The sequence below is a fragment of the Choloepus didactylus genome, chromosome 17, assembly GCF_015220235.1.
Source record: "Choloepus didactylus isolate mChoDid1 chromosome 17, mChoDid1.pri, whole genome shotgun sequence".
Taxonomy (NCBI): domain Eukaryota; kingdom Metazoa; phylum Chordata; class Mammalia; order Pilosa; family Megalonychidae; genus Choloepus; species Choloepus didactylus.
This window is the reverse complement of record NC_051323.1, coordinates 29,716,997-29,739,052: the sequence shown is the minus strand read 5'-3', so window position 1 is coordinate 29,739,052 and position 22,056 is coordinate 29,716,997. Positions and strand designations below refer to the sequence as shown.

The window sequence follows — 22,056 nt, the reverse complement described above, 5'->3', positions numbered from 1 at the left end:
CAATCAAAATTCCAACATCTTTCAGATATGGAAAAGCCAATCATCATATTTATATAGATGGGTAAGGGGCTCTGAATAACCAAAACCATCTTGAAAAGGAAGAATGAAGTTGGAGAACTCACACTTCCAAATTTTAAAACTTAAAAAGTTACATTAATCAAAACACCATGGTATAGTCATAAAATGTAGAATATAGGTTACCAAGAGATAAACTGAAGATAGAGAATGGGAAGTGGTTGCCTATTATGTACAGGATTTTTAATGAGGTTGAACTTAAATGTTGGGAAAGGGATAGAGGTAAGGGTAGCTTATTATTAGGATTATATATAATAGTGATGAATTGCAGGTGAATTTGGTTGAAAGGGTTGTTTAAAGTCATGTATGTCACCAGAAGGAAAGCTAGAGGTTTAAATATGGGATTGTATAACACAGTGAACCTTGAGGTGGACATTATTTAAGATTACCATTACAATTATATAAGTTCTTTCATGAACTAGTACAAATGTACAACACTTGTACAAAGAGTTAATAATAGATTGGTATATGGGAGAAAAGAAACATTGGAAGTTGCAGACTATACCTAACAGTAATATCTTAATATCCTTTCATCAACAGTAACAAGGGTACCACACCAATACTAGGGGTCGTGATGGGGGGAGGGGATAAGGGGTCTGGGTGCTTTGGTCTTTCTTTTTTTATGTCTATCTGTTATCTTTCCTTTTTGAACAATGAAAATGGTTTAAAATTGAATGTGATAATGCACAAGTAGATGATGACACTATGAGACACTGATTGTATACTATGGATGGATTATATGGTATGTGAATATATCTCAATAAAATTTGCAGAAAAAGAATCAACATGGTCCTGGCAAAAGGACAGACATATGGACTGATAGAATCAAATTGAGACTTCAAAAATAAACCCTCTTCTGTGGCCAACTGGTTTTTGACAAGGGTGCTAAGTTCACTCAATTGGGAAAGAATAGTCTCTTTACCAAATGGTGCTGGGAGTACTGGTTTCCCATATGAAAAAGAATGGAGGTGGAACCCTACCTCATACCGTATACAAAAATTGATTCAAAGTGGATCAAAGACTTTAATATAAGAACCAAAACTATAAAACTCCTACAAGAAAATATAGGGAAGCATCTTCAGGACCTTACGTTAATGCTTTCTCAGACTCTACACCATAAGCTTGAGCAATAAAAGAAAAAATAGAAATGGTACTTCATCAAACTTTAAAACTTTTCAGTATCAAAAGACTGTATAATGAAAGTAAAAGGGCAACCTACACAATGGGAGAAAATATTTGGAATCCCACAAATCCGATAAGAGTTTAATATCCAGAATTTATAAAGAACTCCTACAACTCAATAACAAAAAAGACAAATTATTGAAAATGGGCAAAAGACTTGAATAGACATTTCTCCAAAGGCACGTTAAAAGATGCTCAATATCTTTAGCCATTAGGGAAATGCAAATCAAAACCACAATGAGATACCATCTCACACATACTAGAATGGCAACTATTTTTAAAAATGGAAAATAACAAGTATTGGAGAGGATGAGGAGAAATAGGAATACTCATTTCATTGTTGGTGGGAATGCAGCTGCTGTGGATGACAGTTTTGTGGTTCCTCTGAAAGTTAAATATAGAATCACCATATGACTTGGCAATCCCACTTCTAGGTATATACCCAAAAGAAATGAAAGCAGGGACTTGAACAGATGTTGGCACACTGATGTTCACAGTGGCATTAATCACAATTGCCAAAAGGTAGAAGGAACCCAAGTGTTGATCAGCAGATGAATGGATTAAACAAAATGTGATACAGATATACAACGGAATATCATTTGGCTGTAAAAAGGAATGAATTTTTGATACACACAACAACATGGATGAACTTTGAAGACATCATGTTGAGTGAAATAAGCCAGACACAAAAGGGCAAATATTACATAATCTTACTGATATGAAATAATTAGAATAAGAAAATTCATATATTTGTTACCAGGGTCTGGAGTGGGATATGGAATGAGGAGTTAATGTTTATTTTCTACAGAATTTCTATTTGGAATAATGGAAAGTTTTGGTAATGGATGGTGGTAGTGGTAGTACAACATTGAGAATGTAATTAACACCACTGAATTAAATGTTCAAATGTAGTTAAAAGGGTAAGTTTTAAGTTGCACACATGTTACTAGAATAAAAATTTTTTAAAAAAATAGGACTGTACAACACTAACAGTGAACCTGAATGTAAACCATGTTTATAGTACAATTCTAATAATAATTCTTTCATCAATTTTAACAAGATTACTACACTAATGCAAAGTGATAATAATAAGGAAAACTGTGTGTGAAGGGGTGGAGTATATGGGAACTCTGTATTTTCTGCATGATTTTTCTGTAAACCTATAACTGCTCTCAAAAATAAAAACAACAAAGGACCCTATCTGCTCCCCACCCTCCAGAAAAAGAACTTAAAAAAAAGTGCACATGGGTCTTGGAACCTCTATCAGTCAAGGTCTCAGTAGCAAACAGATGGCACACTCAAACTGGGTAACTTGAGGAGAGTTTAATAAAGAGATTATTTTCAATGGTTGGTGGGGAAACCACAAAGGATTGGTGTTTCCTTGGGCTAGTAACATTAGGCTTGGGGGTCTTACCATGCCTAGGGCTGAAATAATGAGAGAAATGGGAGACAGAGGGATCATATGGAAAGGGCCACCTTACAGGAATGTAGCCTTCACTGGGGATATAAAAAACTCAGTATCATTCTCCTTCCCTCTGATGTCCTGCTAGGGTTCCCCATTTTGGCTGACTCCCCTGGAAGCCAGAGGACAAAGAAGTCCTTTAATGTAGTACCTATAAGTCAGCCCCCAGGGTGCAGAATAGCCAGTAGAGATCATATACACAGATCATATCTAATGCTAAATCTTCATTAATCTTTTGGGGTTCCCAGTACATTCAGTCATTCATTCAATCATTCAGTCATCCAACCCTTGCTGATCACCAGCACTGTGCCAGGCACTGAGCTCTGAGTACAGCTGAAAACAAGGTCATGGAGCTTCCAATCCCTGGCTGTGTTAGACCTGGACATGCTTCAACTAACCAGACACATGCAGACTAAATATTTCTGATCACAAGTCCTCCAACTTGTACCATGGTTATCTATAGACTTACTCCAATTCCTTCTTGGTCGGGAATACAGAGTGTCTCATTACCATGACGGTAATAACAGTATGTTTATGTCAGTGTGTGTGTTAAGGGAAGGGTGTTCAAAGAGCACATGCACAGAGGAACCCAGAGAAAGGGAAACAGCCAGGCCTCAGGAAAGGCAGGAACAGTGAGAAAGCTAGGTTCCAGGAGCTTCTCTCCAGGGCTTGGTCTTTAATGCTACCCAACTCCTACTCATGCATCTGGCCCTCGGCCTCTTCAATGTAAATCCAGCTTCCAGCTCACATTCCCAAGGGTTTGGCCCCACATTTATCTCCATGTCAGCCTCACTCAAGGTCACTATCTAGGCCATAGGGGGTGATCTTGGGTTAGACTCCTGGTCCAATCAGGTGGCCATTGCTGGGCATAGAAAGCTTGGAGTTATCTCTCTTAGCCGGGGGCTATGGATGGGGCAGTTTCTCTTAGAAAGGAGACACTAGGTGTGGCAGAGCCCATGCCTGACATGCCAAGGGCTCCCCTCTAGATGATAAGCTCCTTGAGGTCAGGAGCTGGGTCTTACACTGGTTTTTCAGTAGCATTTGGATTGTTTCTTGTTTGTCAGCTGCTTGGTCAATATTTGCTGAATTAGGGCAAAATAACCCCTAAGTAACAATTAGATACCTCGAACACCATCCATTCTTAGGTATCTGTTAAAGCATAAAGACATTTGACATTTGTTGAGAGGGACTTTGTTGCTCCACAGACAGAGAAGCCAACCTTGGTCTGATGAAGAGACACACTGGTAAAGCAGGCATCTCATCAGGGACAGTGGCTCCTTTTTCTGAAATACCTCTCGGCTGTGTATGACCAAGCCAGGGCTAGGTTCAAGTCCCTGCACTATGAAATCTCCTGCAGTAGCAGAAGAGCAAGCAAGGCACCACCTTCATGCTATGATAGCCTGTTATTCCATTTCAGTGATAGGAGCTTGTTGACATTGTACAGAGAGACCGAAATGGCCGATTGTTCGCAGAGCGGAGCTGTCCTTTCTGATGGTGAACATAGAGCTTCAATGCTGCATACCATGGAAATGTTTCTTCTCAGGTGGATTTTGGTGATAGAATTCCTTTGGCTCAAAACTGGGGGCTTAGACCATAGTAAAAGCTGCTAGCAGAAAAGGCTTTGGGCTTTCCCACCCTTCTGGCTTAGAGCCTCTGAGGCAGAAAACAAGCTGTTTCTCAGCAGGGACAGCCAGCACTTTCTACATGGCACAATTTTCCAAACTAAATTCTCAAGTCCTGGAGACTTAGTCACCCAGAAACTTAGCTGGACAGCAACTTGAAGGCTCTCCATGAACACCAGAAGCTGACCCTGAGGCAGAGGAAGGCTTCAGTTAACTTCATCTAGAAGTTTCTAAGGTCTTTCCAGTTGCTTTTGGAATGTTGTGTTCCAAGCTAAAACTTCCCCTTTCTGGGACTCAAAAGTGACTTTTGGAAGCAAAATGAGAACAGCTTTTGGCTCCAACTCCAGAGTGCATCTTCCAGGCCTGAATCTTGCCACTAAATAGGGAAGAAAATGTCTCTGGAGTCTCCTTAGGGCCAGAATGTCCTGTTTGAACTTAGACGTGAGGACTTGGTAGTCTTGAACAGACTGCTCATTTGGCTTTCCACCCTCTGCAGGGGTCTGAGACTTCTGATGCCCAGAACTTTGAGGGACAGCTAGCTGATGTAATGGCCAGCCGGGCAGTGCTGAATATCAGGAGATGGGATATAGTGGTCCTTCAGTAACATGAGGCCTTGTTTTCTTGACATCTTGGAGCAGAGGGTGACTTTTGGGACTAATGGATCTAAAAAATGTCAAGGCAAAGGGTATGGGAACTTTTTCCATCGGAAGGGATATGCTGAATCTTTTCAAGAAGGACATCTCATTCTTTTCTTTAGATAAGATTGGTTGACTACCCTCTTTCTGTCCACCAGGCACCATAATGAGTATTGGGGATGGAGTAGTGAATCAAGTAGTTGTAAGAAAGGAATAAGTTTCGTTTTCACATAGAGACAGCATGGAATAAGGGAAATGGAGGCAAAACCAGTCTAAACAAGCCCCAGACAAAGAGAAGAGAGAATCTGCCTGATGTAAAGAGACATGAGGTAGTATCAGAGGCGGGAACTCACAGCAAAAAAATAAAAATTTGGGGGGGGATTGGCTAATCAGTTCAAAATCTCAATAATGAGCTAGTTGGCTCTCTGGGATTGGCTGTACAAATTAAAATCTCAAAAGATGAATTAGTTAGTGTTCTCGGATAGGCTGTAACCTCTGTAGTACCCAGTCAATGGGGAAACAGGGGAGGGACTTGCGAATTAGGAGTAGGAGATTTAAACATCGCCATTCTCTTCCTCTGGCGCGCCAGCCTTCCGCGTGTTTGGCTGGACGCCCCATCTTGCAAGATCGTAAATAAATTCTTTTCTCCTCCAGAACCGAGAGAGCGTTTATTCCCTTACAGGTACCACTTTATTTCCGACAGTAGTCACACATTTTAAAGGTAAGGACCATGTTTCATCCTTCTTTCCCTTGTTCATAAGAGGCACTCAACTAGGAGTTCGCTGAAATCGCTCCCCCAAAGTCACATGGCTTTGCCCCATTCTCCAGTGTCTATTTTCTATCCCCTTCCCTCCTTTCACTGGTCTACCATCTCACCATGTCAAGAAAATACATCTTCCTTATACAAGTTGCCACCTTGCATGTAATTTCACCTATAAACCAAAACCAAAAATCTATAAACCAAAAGAGAACAAGGGGAGGGAAAATAGAATTGGTTTCCCTTTTAGTCTTGCTTGGTTTTCTTCTGGCACAACTTGATTTCTAGGTAGCTGCTGGTCTTTACCTGTCCACTGAACTCTTCCTCCCCAACTGCCCACTTCCTCATTTTAAATATATATATATATATATATATATATATATATATATATATATATTTTAATTATTAGTTTGATTATAAAAAATAATAAATGCAACTTGGAAAAGAGAACATACTGCCCCCTACCCCAATGCATTTTTAAAATGATTTACAGAGTGAATTTCTGAAGCTGTGCTGCGCTCTCCCCTCTTAGGGGGTTCCCAAGGAGACAGATGTGGCCGCACTTGGTGAGTAAAGCCTTGGTCTCCGTCTGGCCCTTGGCTCCGTTGTGGTACCTGCTGCCCACTGAGAGTGCTTCAACTGACTGTGATTGTGCTTTCATGTAGATGATCACAACCACAACAGGTGCTATTTTCACCAGATTTCATTCATATAAACATGTGGAGAGACAGGCAGGAAATGGGGAGAGGAGCCTGAGTAATGAGAAGTCAGTTTACAATGCAAATAGAACTGGACTGAGTCCCGAGAAGTCAGTTTATAATGCAAATGAACCCGACATTGGAGTCCAAGCTTTGCTAGTCTCTAGCTGTGTTTCTTTAGGCAAATCCCTCAGCCTCTCTGAGTGTTTATCATTTGTGAAGTAATAATTAGATCTGATTATCTCTCAGGTTCTAGAAATTGCTCCAACTCATAGAGTTTAAGAATAAAATGTTTATTTTGTTTACCCACTTCCTCCTCCCCCATCAGTTCTTACTCTTTTCACCTCAAAGACCTACCAGATTTCACAGTTCCTCATCAGGGAGCGCTATCTAGGCTCTTCCATTCGGTAGAACCTAGGAACATCTCTACCAAATGGGATAGCCTAGGAACATTTCACTGGGAACAATCTAGTGAAATGTTCTCCTTCCCAGACTCTTCATGCCAGTGAGCAAACCAGTCTCATTGTCTTTCTCTAGGCTCTTTCTGTTGTCTTCCCAGCCTTTTATCCCACCCAAATGAGGTCACAGAAAAGCAGGATTACCTCTGTGATCTTTGGTTTAAACTGACATATTCAATTAATTAACAAGTCTTTATTGGGCACCTAAAATGGACAAAGCACAGCTTAGTGCTGTTAAAGAAAAATAAAAAGTTTTACACATGGCCTCAGCCCTCTGGGAGACAAGACCTCTGAGCCAGCAAATCCCTTTGCTGCCTTTCAGTCCTCTGAGCTCTCAACACTGGTACCCAGCCCTTGGGTTGGAAGGCTCTCTTTGGGCTTCTGCGAGGCCACACTTAGGCCTTCTTCTCTTCTCAGGCTCTTTTTCATTTCCTGGTCCATTTCAACAGTTCCCATGGCTTTTGTTACCATTTATATGCCAATCATTCCCAAATATATTTGGGTTCCAGACCTAAAACCTGTATATCCAATTGCCTCATGGACATCTCCACTTCGACATCACACAGGAACCTCAAACTCCCCACGGTCACTACTGAGTTCATCATCTTTCCCCAAACCTGCTCTCCCTCCCTCCCAGTATTCCAAATCTCAGTAAATGTCACTGTCACCATCTACCCAGTCCTTCAATCTAGAAACCTGGGACTCCATCTCTCTCCTCTAGTATCTCTGCCCCAATCCCCATAACTAATCAGTTGCCTCAAAAATGTCTCAAGATTCCATCTTCTTCTGTCCATCCTCACTGCCTCTACATTAGTCCTAACCTCTATCACCTCCCATCTCTCCTATCTCCCTGCTTCTTAGCTCGTCTCCCTATCCAAACTTACTTCTCTCCAGTTCATTTTCCTTGGCATGGGGTATTTTGTTTTTTTGAAGAGTTCAAATGAGTTTATGTGAACGTCAGCCTTTTGAGGCTCCTGTCAGAACAAAACGATGTATCTGTGCACATGGAAGGAAGTTCAAAAATTATTCCAACTGTTTGGGCTCAGTGAATGCCTGTTCGGTGGAAACCTTCTTGTTTACTTGATTGTTCGTTCCACTTTTATCATGGTGTGATTAGAGAACTGACATGTCCAGCCTCCAGTGCAGGGGATTTTTTTTTTTTTAATACAGAATTCCCATATACCCCCCTCAGACGCATGGTTTTCCCTATTTTAGCAGTTTGTATTAGCGTGGTACCTTTGTTATAATCCATGAAAAGAAATTATTATAATTGTACTATTAATTATAGTCCATCATTTACATCAAGTTTCCCTGTTTGTGTGTGCAGTCCTATGGACTTTTTTTATTTTATTTATTTACTTTTAATTCATTTTTATTGAGATATATTCACATACCATGCAGTCATACAAAACAAAATGTACATTCAATTGTTTACAGTACCATTATATAGTTGTGCATTCATCACCAATATTAATTTTTGACATTTTCATTACCAAACACACAACAATAATACGAATAAAAATTAAAGTTACAAAGAACAATTAAAGTAAAAAAGAACACTGGGTGCCTTTTTTTCCTCCCCATTTTTCTACTCATCCATCCATAAACTAGACAAAGGGGAATGTGGTCCTTATGGCTTTCCCAGTCCCATTGTCATCTCATAAGCTACATTTTTATACAATCGTCTTCAAGATTCATGGGTTCTGGGTTGTAGTTTGATAGTTTCAGATATTTACTGCTAGCTATTCCAATTCATTAGAACCTAAAAAGGGTTGTCGTTATTGTGCGTAAGAGTGCCCACCAGAGTGACCTCTCGGCTCCTTTTGGAATCTCTCTGCCACTGAAGCTTATTTCATTTCCTTTCACATCCCTCTTTTTGTTAAGAAGATGTTCTCCATCCCATGATGCCGGGTCTAGATTCCTCTCCAGGAGTCATATTCCACGTTGCCAGGGAGATTTACTTCCCTGGGTGTCAGATCCCATGAAGAGGGGAGGGCAGTGATTTCACCTACCAAGTTGGTTTAGCTAGAGAGAGAGGGCCACATCTGAGCAACAAAGAGGCATTCGGGAGAAGGCTCTTAGGTGCAATTATAGGGAGGCCTAGCCTCTCCTTTGCAGCAACAGTCTCAAGGGCAAGTCCTGTGGTAGAGGGCTCAGCCCATCAAACCATCAGTCCCCTATGTCTGTGAGCACATCAGCAGCCATTGAGGTGGGGGAGCCCAACACCCCTCAGTGCAGGGGATTTTAATTAAAAGAGAAAATCTTGGCAAGCCAGAGATCAGAAAAAGATATTTATGATACATACATTCATGAAGGAATTATCCAGAATATATAAAGAATGCCTACAAATCAATAAGAAAAAGAGAGACAACCAAATTTTTAAATGGACAAAACATCTGAACAGGCATTTCACAAAAGAAAGTATCCAAATGATGAATAAGCATATGAAAGGGTTCTCAACATCATTAATTATCAGAGAAATATAATTTAAAACCATAATGAGGTACCACCACACCCTGGATAAAACAGCTAAAATTAAAAAGAGAATACCAAGTTTTTGTGAGGATGTGGAGCAACTCAAATTCTTACAGATAGGTGTGTATATTGGTACAACAATGTTGGAAACTTGTTTGGCTGTAACTACTAAAGCTAAACATATGAATGGTCTATGACCAGCAATTCAGCACCTGGGCATGTACCCAACAGAAATGGGTGCTTCTGTCCACCTGAAGACATGGTCTGGGTTCCTCATTTTGTCACTCTCCCACTGTACAGGTGGCTGGGTGTGATTTGGCTCCCCATGGCCACTCCCTGTGTCGAGAAATGGCAGCACATGCTGCCCACCTCACTTCCCGCCAACCTGAGTCCTAGAGCTGAGACTTGGTCACCAGCCCAGACGTCCCCAGTACCCTGTCCTGCATACTAAATTCAGTTGGGGTCATCCTCTTCCATCAGAGAAACTGTAATACAGGCCCACAATCCTTATTCAGGAATCAGAATTTTCCATATTTTAATGAGAGAAGATGTAACAAAGGAACATGATAAAACATTAATATATTTGCAATGAAATGGCTGGCAAATAAAGTGAATCAGTAAAAACTATACCCTCCCTTAAATTCTAGTCAGATTTTGCTGCCAAGGTAATTTTAGTGCCCCCTTATGAAAAAAAAAAAAGAAAAAAAAAAACATTCATTTCCAGAGCTTTATGACCTTCAGAAATTGCAGAAAAGAGATTTTGGACTTGTATGAGGAGGGGTGGCCTTTGTCAAGCCCAAGAGGAAAAAAGACAAAGAAAGCAAAACTCGTCTGCATTTCCTTTCCTCAGAACTCTGAGTAGCCACTGACCTTACATCTACATAACTGAAGGGACCCTGGAGTGGTTCCTTCCAAGAAGATAGGATGTCTCTACTGCTAGAATGAGGGGTGACCAGAAACTTCTAATCAGTTTCACTTGTTTAAAAAGAAAAAAAAAAAAGGCTATTACAACTGGCTCACCACTGCAATCCTAGCACTCTACAGAACCAGATTCAAATTCCTCGCTCTACCTAGGAATTTTTGAAATGCTTTCTGTAATACATAGTCTCTGTAATTCCTGAGGATACACATAAACACTCAAGAATAGGGCTTTAATTCTTTAGGTATTTAACTAAATATATAATAATGAACAAAGTAAATTCTCTGGCTTATTTCAACGATGACTATTTTGATACTCTGGTATAACACTTCCTATGAGTTGGTCCTACTGCCAGATTGGTTGTAGAGCTAGGGAATTTTCAAGGATCTGCCAGGGAAAGCATGGAGGGGCTGGAAAAAAATATTATTTTAGTATTTTCAGTGAAAGGAGAGAACAAAAACCATCCAAACATCTCTACCCACCCTCCCACCTTCTTCCTGTTTTGTAAAGCCCCTTTCTTTCTCCAAATCTAAATTCTGGATTAGACCCTTGTTGACTATTTCTGTTTAAATCCTAGATAAAAGCTTATTTGTCTGACATGTCTTATCCATAATTTCTCTAACTGCTCGTTATGATTTTCCTATTGTGTAGACTGTGCTGGGAAGCTTGGCAGGAAGCACGCTATGGAAATGTGGAACTGAACAGCTTAATGCATGTAATTTGGGAAGTTAAGCAGATGCCAGGGCCTAGCAGGCTCCCAGCTTATTTGACACTAATCCTGTGGATTTTCATTCTTGTGGGCATCATGCCCCTTAAGTCTGAGGGCTTGGGTCTCACCCAAACTCAGTCCACATAACCCTCTCCCTTCTGTCCCCCTCTTAAAGACCAGGGTGGTGGCTTACACTTGGAGGACTCTTAACCCCGAGGAAATGGAGGGGTATGGAGATAACTGAGTTCCTGAGATGGTGCTGGTAAAGACTATAAGTTATCTCTGGACATGAGTGTGGACTCCAGATTGGTTTCTAGGAGACCTGAGAGATTGTCCATGCAACATCCCACCCCCTGGTAGTGGATGATGTGTTGTGCCACCCAGGTGTACCTCCAAGACTGAAGCACTCATTCCCCATCTACTAGGAGTGTTGATCACAGCAACTCTCAGCTGAGTCCCTCTCTGAGACTTGTCCTCTGCTCACAGACCCACCCTGCCAACATCATGCCCTCTTCCCAAGGGGGCCAACATCTAATGCCTGGGAGATATAAGGATAAAGTGGCCCAGCCCTCTCACCCCAATTTGGGACAACTCTGAGCCATCCCAGCAGCAGAGCTCTCTGTAGGATCAGCTGAGGCCTTTATTGCAATTGCATTGGAATTGAACTTCTTTGTGCAATCCTGCGGCCTTCATTTCCCCCCAGGTGTTGGTGCTTAGAGTATCCCCAGTAAACTTCCTACATGCAAATAGCTGACTCAGAAAAAGCACCACCTGCAACATCCTCCCTTATCCTAGCTAGTATAGCACTGACCATGTTTGGGAGCCCACATTTTCTTTGCATGACTCAGGGGTGAGATCTAATTGGTCTAAGCTAGTCCATGCCATTCATTTCGCCATAGACTGCCTTAGGAAGAGTCATGTGTCTCCGTCCCAGCCAATGAGATGAGAAGGGAAATCTGGTAGGGAACTTTCAGGAAAGATTTCTTGGATCATAAAAAGAGACAAAGGAAGAAAGAGTCCCTCTTCTGCTGACGTTGGCTGCAGATGAGTTACCTGGAAAAGCTGTAGAAAGCAGTGGACGTGTGAAAGGGATGGGACCAAGAGAATAACAAAGAAGTCTAACTGAAGCAGGGTTACAATGTGTTGGGTCAGAGTCCACCTGTCTTGTTCTGTGTGATAATAAATACCCTTGAGAACACAAAGGGGTTTGTCATACGAGTACTTAGGGATGCATATGGGTCTACAATCTGCATATTTTTCTGTTGTTGTTTATTTTGAAATATTAGTTCTTAGCTGCCCTAGAGTTTAGAGCTAGGGAAACTGCTCCAGATGGTGGTAGGACTGATGGGTGGGGGCCTCTTGCTTTTTCCCATTAACCTATACTCTCCCTTGCCTAAAACTTGCAGTTTCCTTTTTTAAATTAAGGTATTATTTATATACAATAAGATGCACAGATTTAAAGTGCACAGTATGATGAGTTTTGACATTGTATGTTCCTGTGTAACCATCATTCCAATCAAGAGTAGAATATTTCTTTCATCCCCCAAAAATTCCTCATGCCTCTTTCTCCGCTCATCCCAGTGGCAAGTAATGTTCCAATTTCTATCACCACAGATTAGTCTGTTCTTGAACTTCATATATACTCTTTTATGCATGACTTCTTCCACACAACATAATATCCAGCTTCCCTTTTAAGACAATCTATGGGGTCCATTGCTCTGATTTCCCCGACTGTTGACTGTCGTGTCTGAGGAGGTGGCGGCCATGCTCCTGGTGATAGTGTTGCTGTGAGATGGGTCGGCCAAGTGACTTTCATAGGTCACTAGCAGATCAAGCAGATGACAACTTCCAGGGAGGCTGATTGATTTTTCAATTCTACATCATGATGACGATGATCCCAGAACTTTTGGAACCAAAGTTCTTCTTCCTGTGGGCTTCCCAAAACAAATGCTGAGAATTCTCAGCATTCTATGCCAAGGTGGCACCTATACTTCATCTGGAGAGGGCCTGGTACCATGGCGAGGCCAAGAAGGGAAACAAACACTTGGTGAGTACCAAGTGTCTGTCAGGCACTTGGTCATAGATGACCTCATTTCCTTTCCTGGAAATTCTGTGAGGAAGGTGTTACTATTCCCATGAGGACCACACATGGCCTGTTCTCAGAGTGGGATTCCATACCATGATTTTTCACCACTAGCAGATGGCAAAGACCTGGGTCTCTGTGCCCACCTGAGGCAGCACAGGCATGTCTCTAGATTATATCCACGACTGGACTACCGCAGGGCTAGCCAGGACTCAAAGCCAGATGCATTTCCTTTCTCAGGTAGAGACAACTAGAGTTGGTAGATCAGTCTTCATTTTCCAGAAATGTTCTCCTTAGCCAGACAGTTCTGCCCTTTGGTAAAGGTCAGCAGATCTTTCGTATGCCCCTTGAAAATCACTGGTGTGTAACTGTTGTGTTTACAACTAAGATGGTTTCCAGATCCAGGAAGCTTTGCAAAGGATGATGCCAGCAAAGAGGCATTAAGTTCTTTAATAGGCTTATGCCCTGATAATCATATTAATGGCACTGTCTCATGCTTGATGCTGCAATTATGGGCCTCTCCTCTTGAACGTAATTTTGCAGTTTGATGATAATTGGGAGTATGATTTTGCATTTCTCCTTAATGAGTTACATTGCCAAAACAATGTGATACCCCCAGGAGAAATGGCTGTTCATGCCCCTTCAAATTGCTAACCTCATAAACCATCACAATGTCATACATACGCTGGACTCTACTAACCTGGGAGTTGAGTAACCTGAGGATTTTTAGTTCTTCCAGCTTCAGAACTCCTTAAGATATGGAGCAAGTCCCCTGAGAATCATATCATTGGTTTCTAGTATCTGCATAGATAATAAGCCTTGATGTTTTTCTGCTGTTACAAAGTCACAGTCACCTTGTTAGCAAAGGGTCTGTTTTAGGAGCCAGGTGATTTTCAACCTGTGACTTAATTGTCCAACATTCAAGATATTATCTCTAGTATCAGGTGTTTGGATTCCAGAAAGCTACTTTTTGGGCCTCCTTTTGCAAGATCCAAAGGATGTGACTAGAATTCTAGAGTATGATCCAGTGCCAAGATTCCACACTTTCCATCAATAATTAATATTTTAGCCCCTGACAGAGATGGCTGTTGTTTTCATAGCCCCATCTGGGACCGATTAACAGACTAGCAAAACACTGCTGTCCTGTCCTTCTGGAACAACCCAAGTCCACAGCATGTACCAGGTTTGGGGATTTCTGCTGCTGATACTATCCAATGTAAGCTTGGCCCAGAGGCATGCTGGGCCTTTTCCAGGCCTGTGATGAGGGAGGTACAGGGCTGAGGCACCAACCAGGCCATGGAACTAGCTGCTGAGGAAGGAGGCTTTCATTCTGAACCAGCCATATGCAAATGGCCCCAGTGTTGGCTCCAACAGGACCAAGGAGGTAGAAGCCAGCTCTGGGCTTGCAGGTGCCTGGACTCTGGGGTGGCCACTCCATGACGTCTGTATCTCAGTGGTGGGAGCTTCTGGCCAGGGAGGCAAGATGTGAGAGCTGGCCCAGAAGGCTGGCCAGGTGCAATGAGGTGAACTGAAGACCTCAAAGGCCAAAAAGGAAGGGCATCCAGGATAGCTTGCTCAAAAGCCTGAAGCTGGCCGGACAAAAATACTGGGTGGCTGCTGGCTCCCAAGGGGACATGGGAAACTTGCTGAAGATCAGCCTCTAGTTCCTCACCAGAAAAATAGATGACCTGGGAGACCCAAATATGAGAGGCCCTTGGCAAAGTACATAGAAGTGTAATGCCAAGGCTGCTGGATCACCTGGGAGGAGCTCAAGGGTGTGACTGAGGGGACAGGACCACAGGAGTGGCACCAGGTTTGGAAGCAGGTGAGCCAAGAAGGAAATCTTATGACCTAGAAACTTTTTGTAAACCCATGTCAGATACAGAAAATGGGCATATTTGCAAATGCTCTACTCAGGATAAGTGAGCGGTCTGGAAGCCTCCCAGCCTTTCCCAACCCAGGCTAATTGTCTCCTTTTCTGATATCAGAGCTGTTATTGTCTGTACCTTACAATTTAGCACTTAATCAGACACAGCTGTGCATTCCTCTCTAATTGTTTTGGGTGTGTTTGTCCTGTCTCCTGGGCAAGATTACAGCTTCCTCTAGAGCAGGGACTCCTGATCCTTCAGGGAGGATTCCTGGAAGAGATGGGGGTGTATGTGGGGGATGTGGGGCTTCTGAACAAGAGAAATCACTCACATTCATACAGAGCTTCACAGTTAAGAAAGTGCTTGTACTTAAGTTATCTCCTCTAATCCTTACAATAGCCCTGAGAGGTAGGTGTGTTTCAGCGTCCCTGTCAAATGGAGACTCAGAAGAATCAACAACCTGGCTGAGGGACAGAGGTGAATAGCAGAGATGGGACAAGCCTGGGATTCCTGATACACGGCAAGGGTCCCCAGGGGCTCATCTGGAGAGAACAAAGTCCCAAATGGAGAAGAGAGAAGGGGGAAGCTTCCACATGCCTTTCCCTCGTGGAAATCTTGGGGAGGAAAAGGAACTCAGGGGGTTGTGGCCCTGGTTTGCAGAGCTACTCAGACAGGCTTCGCTAACAGACCACTGGGGCAAAATCCACTGGGCCACCCATTTCTGATTTCTTCATCATTCCTTCAAGGATCCCCTCTCCCACCTCAACCCTGACCTAGCCTCCTCCACTTGCCAACCTTCCAAATCCTTTCACATGGTCCTCTGTAACTACACTTTTGACAAGTAAACTTATTCGAAGGTCTGTTCATCAATTCATGCTTCATCCATCCATCCTTAGCCTCTGCTCAGGAAATTCCAACCTTCTCTTTCCTTTCCCTGCAGCATTAGGAGATGAGCCTGCTGATTCTCTCACCCTTCTCCCTTGGGTGGGTCCTCCACTTGATCCTCTTTCCTCTGCCTCTTGTAAACCCTCTAGTTGCGTTGAGGAGACTGCTGCCTGACCATATTCCTTTCTCTCCTTCCCGGTAACTCCCATCTTCTGACCTCCTGGTCACCCCTCCTTCTCACTCTCTTAAGACTTTAGTTCCTGGCTCTGAGGTCTTCGCACCATGACCACAATTCGTGCCCACATCCTGGCCGGCTTCACAGTCCACACAGACGACCTAGCCAATGCCGGGCATCTCAATCCCTTGACTTCATGTGCTTCAATGACTTTCTCCTCTATTCCTCCCCATCACTCCTGTCATTTGTCATTCCCCTAAACTTCTCCACTAACTTAAGCATCCAGATCTCTGACCCAACCTTCCTCTTTCCAGCCCAACTGAGCCTTGACTCCATTCACCCCTCTAACCATTGACTTTTTTTAAAAAAGATTCTCTAGTAGATTATTTTGTAAACTTTTTTTAGTATATTTTTTGGTTTACACTGTAATAAACAGAAACATGGTCATAATTCAATTTTGAACACTGAACTATTTATCATTTTAATATGAATTCAAATTATGTTTATTTCATTGACCTTCAAATTGCAGCAGCCCAAGAGTGTGTTCCTGCCACCCCACTCTGCCCTGTCACTGGGTCAAATAGGTCAAGATACACACACAACACACATATACACAGAGCCAAAAGCAAGCCTTTTATAAAGTAAATAAATCTTTTACAATGTAAATAGCTGTTCCTTGTTGGAACTTCTCATTTTCTAAATTGGGATAATCATATTAATTAGAAAATAAATCTCTAGAAAACAAAGAGTTTATCTGTGTGAAAACTCAAGTAATTCTTGATGGCAGGATTTTTCTTATTCATCTCAAAAGAATGGAGTGTGGAAGGCCAAAAGGGGAAAACCATTTCAAATGACCAAAACAAAAAAAGATCTCAAAAATAATGTATTTAACAGTGTGGGGGTAAAAACTTTAAATAAATTCTTTTGAAAATATATATTCAAAGAAACATCTTTGGACCAATTGCCAAAATTTAGATTTGTCTCAATTAATTAAAATCAGAAGTGTTGACTTTATTGTTGGAAGACACATTAATTCTTTGAAGTCATAATGAGAGGCTTGCAAGATTTAATTTCAAAATAAATGACTTTGAATATACAAAGTATCAAATACAAACAGTGGTGTGGCAAGAAAATAAATTGGCAGAAATAATGATTCAATAAGTAGTAATAATTAAGACCTATATACAAAGGATGAGAAAATATTGTTACAAGATTTTACAGCATACAATTGAATTCAATCGTAATTTATTATTATTATACATCTGTCTTTTTCAGTATTAGTGGACCCAATTATCTCCAGTCATTTCATTGGGTTTATTATATGAACCATCTCAAGCAGGAAACGTCTGAGAATGCCAGCACCTACAATAAGCTGCTTTCGTAAGACACAAATCTTCAATGTTTATTTCATTCACCACTTTGGGATTTTCCTTTTGTATTTTAAGAGTAATCAAGCTATCCTGTTGTTTTTTCTTCAGACGGAAAGACCTACAGGAAGGTAGCCAATGCTCTTGGGGACTGGGAGCTGCTTAAAACGCATGGGAAGCTGCATCTTCACGGTGTCCGCCATGCTCTCCAGCACTGTCCCCTCCCGAGCCCTCTTCCGTCCACAAGCCGAGCTGCCACACCCCCAGCCCATTGATTTCTGTCTTTCCACTCTGATCATGCATCATGCCAACCTTATTCCTGCCAAAATGCTCAATTGCTTGACCCCTCTGCCCTGACAACTCCCTCACCTACAAAACATGAATCTCAGTATTCTCTGAGATTGCTGCAGAGCAGACAAATGAGCCCTGCTGGAAGAAACCACATAGGAGGTTCAAAGCGCACCTTAAAAGTTCACAGCCACCAACCTCAAGTGAGTTGCCATTGCTGCCTGCCATTGGCGGGTTTCTCTGGTCAGCTTACTCTCCCACCTTCTGCGATGACTGTGTCAAAGTTTCTCTATTTTATTCAAATCTCCCGTTTTTCCTTGCCCCATCTCCAGCCTCCCCTACGTCAGAATAAGAGGAAATCATCAGGTAGAAGGACTCAACTTCCTACCCAAACCTGCCTGGCTCAGTCCTCCAACTCTTTCCCCCTGTTGTAACAGAGGAGGTGACCCCCGGCTGGAGGTCAATCTTTCCACTCATATGCTGGTTCCGTCCTTTCCTATGGTCACAGGAACCTTTACTGTCCTCTGTCCTTTCTCCCCTGTACCTTCATCTTCCTCTTCTCTATGGGATCCTTCCATGCTGTGTTTAAACAAACTCAAGTTATTCATCCTAAAAAAATAACAATTTTAAAAATAAATGAAAATAAACCCACCGCCGACACAGCATTCCTCTCCAGGTACTCCTCTTTCCCAACCTTCACAGTGAAACCTCTCAAGAGCTGCCTTCACTCAGGGCCTTTCTTCATTTCTTCACCTCTCACTGACTCCTCAGTTCACTCCAGTCTCTCACCCACTTTATTCCACCAGTGTTATTGCTCTGTAAGAGCCCCAGTGGCACCAAGGCCACTAAACCAAGTGGACATTACTCAGTCCTCATTTCACTTGGGCCTCTCAGCTATGTTGGGTGCTGCAAACTACTCCCTCCTTCTTAAAACACTTTTCCACCTCCCTAAGCTCCTAGTTTTCCTCCTGCATCTCTGGCTGCTGCTTCTCAACCACTGTTGTTGGATAGTTCACCTCTCTTTGGTCTTTAGATAAGGGCTCCTCAGGCATTCTTCTGGTCTAACTCTCTACTCTTTTAGACCTCCTCACTCCCATGGTTCCATCAAAACCTCTGTACCAGCTACTCCAGCCCCAGCCTCTCCATGAAGCACCAACCCCTACTCACCATTTCCACTTGGGTGTTGCATAGGTACCTCAAACCCACCTTGACCGCATGTGAACTTGGTCAGGAGAGTTTTCCCAATCTCTCTCCCCCAGGGCTCCCCAACTCAGACAACTGCCATCACCATTCATCTGATTGATGAACAGAGACCTAGGAGTTTTTCTTGATTCCCCCTTATCAAAGCAACCACCAGTCTTGTTAGTGTCTATTTTTCTCCATTTGCTTTACCCCTTAGCTGAGGCAAACAGCCCCTCTCACAGCAAGTTTCCTAACTGTCCCTCCATCCCACTCTACCCTCTCTTCTATTCCTTCTTCATATTGCAGTCAAAGTGGTATTACTGAAAATACAAATTTGAGCACGTGCATGCTGAAAGCCTGCTTAAAAGGCTTTAATGTCTCCTCAGTGCTCTTGGGATAAAGGCCAAACTCTGTAACATGGCATACTAGGCCTTCCACGATCTAGTCCCTGCCTACCTCTCTGACTTCCTCAACCACTTCTCCTTTTGTGGCCTGAACCAGCTGGGAACTCTCTCCCAATCTCTCCTTGGCCTGATGAAATCCTGTTCATCCTTTAGAGCTCAGCTTAAATGTCACCTCCTCTTGGAAGCCCTCCTCAAACAGTCCTACCACCTTTCATTCCCTTGTGGCCCATATGACAATTGTAATTACACAACTGATAGTGCATTTAATTGTTTAGCCTTTCTCTCTCCAGCTAGTCTGTGAGCTCCAAGAGACTTCAAAGAGTTGTCTGCCATGATCACCACTCAAGCACCCAGCCCTGGGCCCTGCACCTAGTAGGCAGTCAATATGTAACTGTTGAGTAAATGAATAACACATCTCCACTTACTATTGGAGTCAGACGCAGACCCTAACCCAAGAATAGGGTCTACAGCCAAGTGGGTGTGCAATATAGAGTAATTCCCTCATCGATACAGTATGATTGTTGCAGGTACACTCCCAGCTGCATTAATTAATGGCATGGTGGAGAAAATGCCTTTAAAAAAAAAAAAAAAAATCAGGACCTGGGCAGATTTTGGCAGCTGTGAAGAAAGCAAGCTTTAATTTCCTTGTTTGTTGCCAGCTGACATGGTAGCAGTTCCTTCACTAAAAACTCCTTGGCTGGGAGTCCCTGAAAGCTGTGTGTGGCTGCTGGGAGTGCTTTTAAAGGGAAGGCACATATGCATAGAAACAATATTTTTCAGATGTTGGTTTTGTCCCATCACAGCATCTAGAGATCAAAACAGCAGCCTAGAAATATCTTTACATAAATCGAGGAACATGGACTCAGGAATAATTTATTTTGACATAGAATGAAAGAAATAGGCTTCATTTCTCTATTAAGTTATAGTATCCGTAGAGTTCTTACTGAATTTGTAATTTCTATGTTTCTTTTAAAATCTTTTATTTTCTAAATTATTTAGGTAAATATAATCGAAAAGCATGAAATTCAAACTGGATAAGGGTATAAAATTTGTCTCCTACCTTCTCCCACCCAGCCTTTACACCCGGGGTAACCGTGGTTAAAAGTCGGTGTGCATCTTTTCAGATGTTGTTCAATGAATATACAAAAACCCGACTTGTTTCTTGGACTTTACCTCGCAGACTTGGGAGAATCATGTGATCAACATAAAAGCAAAAACGTCTGAAGGCTGCCAATCATAACCTGCCTAAATCCACTGACTCAGAATTCCTGTTTCTAGAAGACCGCACCCACGTGGCTCTCTTCATCCAGCTACAACGTGCTCTCAGGAGCTTGGATAAGAGTAAGGGCGGGTAGTCGAGTGGGCTGAATTCACAGGTGCCTGAAATTCTACACAAGCAATTCCTTTCCTGCCCTTCCGCTTCTGAGAGCCTTCAGAAAAATGCATATAGTTGGGAGTGGGATGGCTTTAATTCCTTAGTCCATTATCTAGAAAGGATCGCTTTCTTCCTCGAGAGATAAAGACCAAGAGGACTCGGCGCTTCTAGCTAAGCCTCGGGCCGGGTGTGCCTCCGGGCGGAGCTCGTTCTGGAAGAGCTGGCTATGCAGGACCTTTCAAGCCTGGGGCGACATCTCCATCCCGTAGCGCCGGGCTTACCTGGGGGCCCCGAGGTTGTGTCAACCGCGTCTCGGGCTCACCTTCGCGGAAGACGCTCGCGGCCTGGTTCTGGGGGCGGAGTTGGAATGCAGCGCTCTCCCGCGCCGTCCTGGGCGCCGCGCTAAGAGAGAACGTCGGTGGTTGTCGTTGGCGCCACACATCGACCCAGCCCGTGGAGCCCCGCAGTGTCGTGAAGGAGGAGGGTCAGAGTTTGGCCATTTAGGCTGCGCTTAGGTACTCATTCTGCCCCCTGGACCGCGGCGTGGGCTCGCGACCCAGAGCTCAGGCTCCTTGAACATTCGGCTCGCGGGCTTCCCGGGCCGCACGTGAGTCCTCGAGGATATCCTCTGCAGGACACAGCGACAAGAACTAAGATCCACCCCCGCCAATGTCCCGGGCGGCTTCACAAGTCTGAGGATTGGGTGGCAGTGCCGAGCAGGGCACAACCTGGGCCTCGGCTTCTAGGGCATCATTTGGGCACTTAAGAGGTGGCAGCAGGTATAGGGCCGGCGGAGAGCAAAGGTCAAACCCGCCTTGGCCCTGGTTTTCCCCTCCCCTGACTTTCCGCGGAGGAACCATTACCCAGGGTTTCGCGGGGGCGCACCAACCCCAGCCCTCGAGGAGCAGAGGGGTCCGGTCTACGGCCAGTCACGAACTGGCACCTGCCAGAAAGGGTCACTGGAGTCCTCACCAGGTGATGTGGCTAGTCCCCCAGCATCGGACAGAGTATAAGAAGGGCGAACCGCAACTGGAGAGATTTAGGTTAGACCGAATATAAATTGAGTTTCGAGCTGCCCAGTTTTTCCGGGAGGTCTCCTTCCTGGGGATCCCCTTCCCACAGTTTAACTGTTTGCTTTCCAGGTGTGGGCCCGGGGGCCCGGAGCTTGAGCGGGTTCTGGGCGCCGATTGGCAAACCTTCTAGCGCAGGGCCTTGTCCAAACTTCAGCGTGGGGCGGCGGGCCCGGCGGGGCGGTGACGCGAGGGGCGGCGCCGGGCCGGATTGGCGCGCCAGGCGAGGCCGGGGCCGGGCCAGGGCCCCGGGAGGCGGCGGTGTTGGCAGCGACGCCGGGAGCCGGAGCCGGGAGCCAGGCGCAGCGGCCGCGGCGGCAACAAGTGCGGGAGACGAGCCGAGCCGGAGCGGTCACCGCCGCGGAAA

General features: G+C 43.7%; 1 pseudogene; it reads right to left on the bottom strand.

The window, feature by feature from the left end:
* Positions 1-17,148: 17,148 nt before the first annotated feature.
* On the bottom strand, positions 17,149-19,886 carry LOC119512424 (annotated as a pseudogene).
* Between the last annotated feature and the right edge of the window lie 2,170 nt (positions 19,887-22,056).